Here is a 10,637-nt window from a genome sequence, read left to right as displayed (position 1 = left end):
AACCATCACATTATAACGTTCTCACGTCCGAAAGGACAAGCACCTTTGATGTGACGCGGAACTGAACCCATGACCCTCAGGTTGCAATTCAAACTCCCAAAACACCTTACCAATATAGTCAATATAGTGCTACATTGAATAAATAAATACATTGTTGATCGTTACCAAAAATGAAGCGTGAAAATGTGCTCGGCAAAGTAACAAATGGAATAAGGTGTATAAATGGAAATGTATTAATAGTGGTAAAAATCAGTTAGATTAACAACTTGTAATATATAGGAAATAGCTTGATTTAGAAATGATTTAAGTTTAAAATATTTTTACTTTCGTGATACATTTCATGCACTTGGCTCTAGGTTAGGTGTGTGTTTGTGTTTTTCTTATAGCAAAGCCACAAAGGGCTAAATGCTCAGCCCACCGAGGCTAGGTTAGGTGATCCCACATTGCGTCTTTACTTTAGGCTTATCATACAAATACTCACTACACTTAAAAGGTTTCATGATTCATTTGCACCCACTGTCACTAAAATCGTAATGGACAGGCAGTAATTGAACTATTCTATTTGAATAAATGAATTTTGGCTTTTATGGCTCCTTCTCCTCTTTCCAGAAATTAACTGTTTTGTGATGTGTCGTGACACAGAATGGCTTTTATATAGATTAAATACTAGTAGTAATGAGTCTTTTAATCTTCATACATTAAATTACTTACTAAAAATATAATTATTATATGTATAATAATTATACTTCTCAGAAACCGACATAAAATCTGTTGTATTCTTCCTTTGAATGTCTCGCAAATTATTATTGTCACTAAGTCATCCATCCTTTCAGTTTTAATAGCAAAAAGTATAAGTCCTATTAAATTCCAATAATAAAATAAGAAAATTACCACTCATTAAAAGTCAACGATTTAATGATAATTTTTTTCACCATAAGCTGAATTGCATTAATAAAATAAAAAATAAAAAATAGTTTGTCAGTTGTGAAATAAAACATTTTCTCAGAAGTTTTAGCATTGGAGGTTAATAAAATTAAAATTATCGGAAAACACTGTTTAATAAGATACAGAAATATAACTTATGATGTTGGATATGATGGAAAGCATTTCTGTTTGTTTCTTTCTTTCTTTCTTTCTTTTAGAAAGTCTCGCAAATAACATTTAATAACATAGCAAAAATGGTGTTTGTCTTTTTCTATATGATCCAGACTTATCATGTACAAAATACGAAATGTATATTACAATCGTTTTCAAAACTAATTAGCCTTGTTTCAGAAATTGTAATAACTATTGATCAGCTGATCTTATCTTACAATATCACCAAATACTATTTTATCCTCGTGCACAAAGATCCATGTCAACTTTATATTCCTTCATTCGAAAACCTTTAACGAACCATTAACTTAGGTCATTTAACTGAGAAAATCATCATTCTCTATGCACCATTAAATACATGTCGGAGGATACTGTGTAGAAAATGCTAAAGATTTAATACTTTTCCATTCACGTGATAAGTGATATATATACATATATATCAACTGTATCGCAAGTGGATAAAAATGAGACATAGTTATCAAGGTCAAAAACTGTATCACCAAAACCATTTGTCATGTAAAAAGTTTAAAACCATTTATTAACGTGATTTTTTTTCAGGTTTCTGAAAAATTCTGCACCATTTTAAAACTATTGTGGGCAGAATATCCTAATGCTTTGAATATTTTACGCACTAGGTATTTTGGATAATTTATTATACAACTTACTATAAATATTTACTACTACACTTTTCTACCTTTATATTGTTAGAGTGTATGCAAGAAAATATGCATTACACTAGTCAATAATTTATTTTGCTCTAAAAAAACGATAAACTATTAATATTTAAATATATCTACATCCTAGTTTTGTAAGTAATTACAGTTGCGCATGAAATAATAATAACTGAAAGTAAATACACTTTAAGATTAAAGTGTAGTAATGACATTTGTTCAGTGTGTTTATCGACTGTAGTTTTTATTCAGACATAAGAAGCTAAAAGAGTGTATTAGAAGTATATTTCAACATGTAATTGTAGTTACTTATATGTCCAAACATTTCTCTTCATAAACAGATTTCTCGAGATATTCGACGGAAGTAAACAAGAGAAAAGAAATTGTAATTAAGGGATTACAAAATAATAAACGTGTTTAAAAACATACTTGTGATTATGCAAGACATATTAACAACACTGAAACAAGATCCTTGTTTCTACAAATGGATTTCTTACTGTGACCCTAATGTTCTTCTTTTATTTTGTTTTAGTGGAAAATAGCATTTGTTGTACCTATCTCGTGAATCAAACTTTGAATTTTAGCAGTATAAATTCTTAAGTTTACCGTTAAGTCATAGGGGGCGCAACCGTACTATATGTCGAACTATTTATGGCAGTCGACAGAAGTCTCAAACACGGTCCTTCTTTCACGACTGTGTTAGCCAGCAATGAAACATAAATCTAGTGTTTGCATTCCACTGGTGCAGCTTTTCGTAACATGTGTTACAGACTTTTTATCTGTAAGTTATTTTATTTTCGAGAGTAAATAAATATATCTTATGTTCAATAAACAATAACATATTAAAAGCTAAGTGTTCATAGTTTGTTTACTCTTCATTAATTGTTGATGAGTTCTAGATATGATTTACATTAATCTGTATGTTATATTACTTACAGTTATTTCCTTGTGACTAAGTCGAATATATAGTTTATAATATGAATATGGTTAGCTATTTAAAAATGTTTTGTTTCATAAATCATATTTGAAAATTTCAACAGCATCACATGATATCTCTGATGTCAACAGAATTTCACAACTTGTTCCTGCTCCTTTCTTAAGCAAGTTTGTATTTTTTTCGATAAATATCACTGAGGTTACACTTTTTTATTGTTTCAGCTTCATAATAGATGGTCATGTGCTTGTTATCGAGTTTACAAAAGTTCTTGAAATGAAAATATTTTGGTCTTTGTGTATTTGTGCATATTGAAACGCCAAGGGTACTATGCAAATTCGAACCCAAACTGGTTTTATATTCTTCATTTTGTCCAAATTAACTAAGAGTCAATTTAGTTTTCGCAAGTAATTGTGATGAAACTAATGGGATATGTATTTAAATAATAAACTAATTGAGTTTCATATGAGAGATAACTCACAGAGAGAGTCTGTTAAAGATTTTCGGCTCTAGTAAATCAGTATTTGTCAGCTGATGGTTCGTGAGTCAAAAAATTACGAAGTTATGATATTGTAAGTGTTCACTCGCAAGCGTAGACAATGCATGCAAATCTTGATATGAATATAATACTCATTAACAATAATATTTAAATATTGCAAGTATGCAGTCACAAACATCAACAAAAGTGTACTTGAACCTAAATAATGTAAGAGTACTTTTTGATTTATGTGCACTTCAATTGATTGTAGTATTGCTTCGATTGTTTGTTTGTTTTTGATATGTAAGACAATCATTATGTTATGAATTGAAATATGCATATACATAATGATCATATTGTATTAAGAAAACTCTTATCCTTTGCTGATTAAATTCTAAAGCTTCCAGCAACACTGGTTGAAATACTGGGATAAGCTTTAATTTACTACACAAGAGGGATAATTTTAACTTTAAGTGCACCCTCTCCCCGAAGGCCCAGTGGTATGTCTGCGGACTTACAACGCTAGAAGCCAGGTTTCGATATTTATTGTGGACAGAAAACAGATAACTCTTTGTGTAGCTTTGTGCTTAACTACAGACAAATAAACATACTTTAATGCCAAATATAAACTAGTTGTAATAAATTGCAAATAAAATACCTTGTTTAATTGTTCAATACATTTTAAAGCGACCGATTAATTTACTTATGAACGTAAGTTTAGTTTTAATAATTGGGCGTAAAATGTAAAAATAAAATAAAATAAAGTGTCACAACACTAATTATATAAAGTAGAGAATAATATGTGTCCACGAGAAACGTCCGACAAAAAAGTAAAGAATAATATAAGTTTCCACGAGAAACGTCCGACAAAAAAGTAAAGAATAATATAAGTGTCCACGAGAAACGTCCGACAAAGGTTTTCCATTTAAGCGCAAACGCTCGAAAGTGATGTGTGATTTCTCGAATAATTCGTAATATTCGTAATATATTCGTAACATAATTATATCGAGTATTTTAGTAATAGCTCCTCAGTGGCTCAGTGGTATGCCTGCGGATTTACAAGGCTAGAAACAATGTTTCGATACATGTGGTGGAAAAATCAGGGATAGCTCACTGTGTGGCTTTCTGCTTAATTACAACACACAAAATTTTGTAAGAAAGGTTCAAATTCAGCAAAAGTTAATCTCGTGTCATGCGATGTAACTTTCTCACAAGCATTTTTCAGGCTGAAATACTTTTACTGAGAAACCAATAGAAGAAGAGTTATCCACGGTTGCAATGACTTGAAATCTTTCCAGTTTTTCCGAATTTTGTTTTATTGGTAAAGAAAATGGTGTAAATTTTATATAGGATTTGTTTACACATTAGGTTGTGGTAGAAGGCTTGCAAAGCAACCAGCCATTCGTTTTCCCTCTTTAGAAGACACAACAAGTCTTCCTTTATCCTGAAGGAAATTAATCAGCTCTTTATAACACTTTTCAATGAAACTATAAACCACATAGGTAGCAAAATATTCGAATTCTATATATTTATACACCCCTTTACTTAATTTTTTAGGCTTGAAAGTATACGCTAAGTTTTTTCAGGGGAGGGGCAGGAATTTGCCACACCTATGTCAAATACTATGAAAGCTAGATTATTTTATTCCTAAGTCACATTGTTGACGTTAAACTTAAAAGTGAAGAACATTAATTCCTGGATATTTCCCTTAAAACTAACACGAATTTTGATGTATTCTAAAAATGACTGGTATGGGTATTAAAACTTTAATTAAATTAACCCGGAGATGATCTAAGAAGGTCGAAACGTTGTTATCTACTTTATTTTAATTAAAGTTTTAATAATCATACCAACCATCTTTAGAATACACTTTTACTTGAAGTGGGTTTCTCGTTATGATGTATTAGTTGTATATCATGTCCATCATGAAATCGTACTTAGCAGCTGAACTAATAAAGATTTGTCCCACCAAGATTTGATAAAATATCTTAAAACAATAAAAGAGTATATAAATGGTTAAACGTGGCAATAAAGTGTTAAGGTATATCACCTACCGCTTGTACAATTAACATTTGTCAAGACGTTGTGAAGTACAATTTTAGCTATTTCAACGTATTGTTTTATTCTTACACGTCACTCGTTTTTATATTGAAAAACAGAACAAAAAAGGTTAACTTCAGATTAAACAAACATGGGTGAAACATTGTGAGTTAGATTTTGTCTTGCACTTACGTAGAGTTAACGATAAGTAAGTCACCATTTCTTCTTCAAAGAGGTTTATAGAAGACTTTACTTCTTAAACTCCAAAAGATATACTCAACACAAAAGGACCATCAAAGGAAAATCGAGAACGAATAAAAACGCTCTTGAAAAATTAGATTTCCCCTCTTTGATATTCATTCCCCTCAGGTTGTGAAAGGAATATTGCCTGTTAATCGCTATACTATTTTATTCGTACAAGGAGATTCATCAGTAGAGAAACGTAGAAAATCTCTAATATTATCTATCTTCTCATTTCACGAGTTTCTGCAACAACTTTATGCTCTAAGATATAAACAAATATAGTTATTAGAGCGTTTTATATTCATTTGAAATAACTAGAACAGTTATAAAGCGTTTCTGTATGTTGAGTTTCAGTTTCTGGATGGAGTTCTAAAGAGAATTTCTTCATCCAACATCCATCTTCACTGGTATGTTTGCTGGACTAGATAAATACAAAATTGGTTTCTGATCTTTTCTGTGGAACTGAGATGAGGAAAAAAACGTTGAACATTTTATTCGTACAATACTTCAGTGTTCAATATAGGCAGTGGAAAACTACACGGTAAGAACGTGTGTTAAAGTAACGCCAATAATACCACTGAAAGACTTCACAATGAATACTATAAACTTGCCTGTAAAGCGCACAACATTTAGACTCCAAATCGTAATCAGAACAGACAAGTGCATCCATTGTAACAGAAGTCTCTCAATATCAACATAGAACTGCTTAAGTATCTGTCATTTTCAGCTAACACGCAGTAGGCACAGTGATCTCCAAGCTGTCTTCACAAAGAACAATGACCATAAGAAATCCAAGACTAAACATAGTAACAATTTGTTAGGCGTCTCACTGGTATCTTTGGGTTTGATTTCATTTTGATGGATAATGATTTTCAACTGCTTGAGCTACGGTGGAGACACTTCTGACTTACAAAGTGTGACATATCAAACAAACATTTCGGAACTGTTCAAAAATCAAATATCAGTGTGTTGTAATTTTGCCTTAAGAAGACTGTATTATTTTTTCGTTTTATTAATACTTTGTTCATGATAATTCAGCTTTTTTCAAGCTCTAGGTCAACATTTAATTTGACCTAGTTTGTTTAGCCTAGTATAGTTGATGAACAGGAACAATTGTAGAAGTAACCTCATTAAAATGTTTATTTAGTCCTGAGGTGGCCAAAGTTATAAATAAATGTTATGATGCCTTATAAAGTGCTAAATAAATTTATATATGCAAATGTTTCGAGCAATGTTTCTACTAGTGTATTTATAAGAGTTTCTTACAATAATGACTTTCCAATATATATCACTGAACCTGAAGTAATTAAGATGCTGAACAATCACGTTTTGCTAAACAGAAGCCATTAAAAGATGCCTGTAAATACAACCTGTCAACATAACTATGCTGTGAAATTAATTAAGTGCCACTAAGGTAATCTCAAAACACAAGTGAATAATAATCATATATCTATATATAATTTACGATTGTTCAACACAGCTACTTATATTCTTCACCTAGATAAAAAAAGCCAGTTACATTTTATCAATATTAATGTTTCCTTTTCAATAAAAAATGAGAATTTAAATACCATAAAGGATTTTCTTCAGTACAATATACAACTAAACCAAAGTCCTATAGCGACAAGTTTCATAATTAGAAGTTTAATATAGAATCTATACATTTTTACAAGTAGCCCGAGCTTTTCAGATATAATCATGTGAATCTTACGATTAAAAAAATTCATGTAAAATGCATTATTGACAGTATTTGTGTGTCAGCCAGTCATCACTCCCCACCGCCAACTCTTGGGCTACTCTTTTACAACGAATAGTGGGATGGACTGTAACATTTTAACGCCCCCATGAGTGAAAGGGCGAGCATGTTTGGTGCGACGGGGATTCGAATCCGCCACCCTCAGATTACGAGTCGGACGCCTTAACCCACCTGGCCATGCCGGGCCAGAATGGTTAGCACTTATATAGTTGGTTCAAGGCAGATTTCAAAATACATCTATGGCTAAAGAGATCTGTATCATTGCCAAGCCAATCCAAACAATGTCATCATCCCCAAAATGAAGTCTATGTTACAAAAACATACATCACTAGAAGTTGTCATATCACCTAATATACCACCAACAACACAATAAATAGGACGTAAAATTTACAAAGTTCACAAGCTCAAGATCTCGAAGTTAATGTATAATTTTATGCCAGTAAAACTGGAATCACGACAGTCGTATTTGACAAAATACATCGAAATTCCTCCCATGAACTTTTGTTTTTGCGGTTTGTTAAAACGTGGTTTTTAAAGTCGACGCACACCTATAAATGATGATACGTAAAATGTCTTCCAATATTTGTAGTCTATGACTTACACCGTCGTTTCTCACAAAAGCTTATTATCATGGAAATTGTAGTGTCGGTGAATTGTGTGTAATCGTGGCCATCAAGACCGAACACGGTCGACAGTGGAGGAATCTGTTCCAAAGGCAACATAGGACATGGAACGTCGTTCATATATAATGTGATTAACTTTTAATTGTAAATAATTTTGTAACAAGTACAATGTTTTTGTTCGACAAACTTCTGTATTCAGAATTTCGTAAATAAATGTTGAAGAAAGAAAATGTAATTTAATATTAACCCTCTCTTTGAAATTAACGACTTTCGGATTTGAAATCTAAATATATATTGTTCATTTAACATGTAAGATGTGGTAATGCTTTTGGAAAAGTTATCTCAAGGAAATAAGTACACATTGACTGCATGTTTAGTTATTGTTACATTTGTTTCTATGTTTTTGGTCCAAACGCAATATGTATATTTCTGACTCACTATTTAATTCTGCAAGGAAGAAATTAGGTAGTAAACTGTAACTGGTGTAAATTTGTCCTCAAAGAACTTTCTACAAAAGACTTGCAGAAGGTGTCTAATACATGCTCTCTGTACAATCAGAAATTAATTATTATAGATACTCCTAAAATAATACAGTACATATGTTTCTAGACAAATGAAGTCAATGTGAGAGGTGAAGTTCACAGACCTAAAAATGCCTATTTCAATCCAATTATCATCAATGATGACGAAAATTAAGATTATTTCCAACTAATTAAAATATTAGCTTCATTGAAATAATTATTTTTTTTTTATTCTCACGATTCTGAAGTAAACTGAACTTTCTTGACGTGAAACTCACAGAAAATCCTAATGTAAGGGAATCAGAAAACTTATTAGTGCATTAGAACTATGGTTCATCTGACAAAAATACTTTCTATTAACGCTATTAAAGTTTTAAATAAAATGTTAGCGCGAATACTGCACACGGTTTTGATGATTTGGTTAACATCAGAGGCGTATTTAAGTAGGGGCTAGAGGAAGCTCAACCCCCAGCCATGGTCTTAATGGGGGCCCATTGATAATCTTATTTTATGTAAAATGTGGGATGTAAGGCCCACAAAATGTATTAATCCCTGGGCCCACACAATCTTAAATCTGACATTGGTTACCAACAGGCCACTGCTTTGGAATTAAACTAGAATAATAATAATAATTTTATTAGAGCTATGTTCAACTTAAATTCGTTTAAGAAACTTGGATTTCAATATACATAATAATTAAACATCGTACTTTATGCATGTTAACTCTAGGTTCGACATAACTCCCGTTCTTTTTTTGGAAAATACGTTATACATACCTTCCTAATTATATTCATAGAAGGACTAAAAATATTTCTTAATGCAAATGAATATGCTTGCATGTTCATTAATTTATTAATTTTGCAAAGAGAGAAAGCTATGTACTGTGGCATTAGCTTTCAGTGAGAGATGTGTCACTGTACGAACCATATTTCTCGTTAATAATTTATTCAACTGATATTTTCAATACTAGCACTAATTATTATCCACATTAGACATCCAAGCTTTGTTACTTCTCCCGTAATTGGTTAGTTGGGTAAAAATGTTTTATTTAACACGATAAAAACAGAAAATCATCTTAAAAGAAAGTTGAAAAAGTAAGCAACGCTAATTAATAAGCCTCCAGGGTGATTGTATTTACTCGTAGGAAATTCGTAGACTGTCGTTATGTTTTAAAATTTACATTTCAGGAACAAAAGTCGTTTGTTCTGAGTATAAAACGTTTCAGTTAGTTTTGTGTTCCATTGGTTTTACCTTTACCTCACTCTTTGTACACTTTTCTTCTGTTATCATTAGTTTGTTTTCTCTTCAATTATCTATCTTTTCCTTCCAATGTCTGTGTCTATTCAGCAAGCTTCTTTGTGCGTGTTATTGTATTTTCTGGTCCGTACTTTGCACAATCTATTATAGTTATTTTCTTTCTGCATGGGCCCGGTATGGCCAGACGGTTAGGGCACTTGACTCGCAATTTTAGATTAGCGGGATCGAATCTCTATCACACCAAACATGATCAGCCTTTCCAATGTAGGGGTTATAATGTTACTTTCAATCCCAAGAGTTGGCAGTGGGTGATGATGACTATCTGCTTTCCCTCTCTCTTAAACTACTAAATTAGTCAGAGCTAACGCAATAGTCTTCGTATAGCTTTGCGAGAAATTCAAAGATAAACAAATAGTTCTTCATTTCTCACCTAAGTGTATTTTGTGCCTTTATTGTTTTATCCGCCCCCCGCTAGTACAGCGGTAAGTCTACGGCTTTACAACGCTAAAATCAGGGGTTCGATTCCCCTCGGTGGGCGCAGCAGATAGCTTGATGTGACTTTGCAATAAGAAAAACAAACGTTGTTTTATCCTCAACCAAAATCAAACGGCCTGTGATGCGTTCATTTTTAATACATTTGAAGTTTCTTAACACTGAAATATGTCAAGTAAATATTTACTGTAATACAATATTTTTCTCATTGTTTGATAACTGTCCGTCTTGTTGAGTTATACGCTGTCATAATAATAATAAAGTAAAATAAATAGAGTTAATTTATTTATAAGATGCGATGTTTCGATTGTGTCGATTTTTGATAAAATAATATCATACGTAAATTAAAACTAATCTATATACATATATTATAACCATATATATATATAGACAGATATAAAAAGGAAAATAAAGATATTATTAATTAGATAACTGTCAATATAAGTTATTTAGTTTGTTTGTTTTGAATTTCGCGCAAATCTGTTTGAGAGCTATCTGCTGGACCAACAGTTATTTATACACAAGTC

This window comes from Tachypleus tridentatus, chromosome 1 (assembly GCF_004210375.1).
Source record: "Tachypleus tridentatus isolate NWPU-2018 chromosome 1, ASM421037v1, whole genome shotgun sequence".
Classification (NCBI taxonomy): domain Eukaryota; kingdom Metazoa; phylum Arthropoda; class Merostomata; order Xiphosura; family Limulidae; genus Tachypleus; species Tachypleus tridentatus.
Note: the sequence above shows the minus strand (reverse complement) of the source record.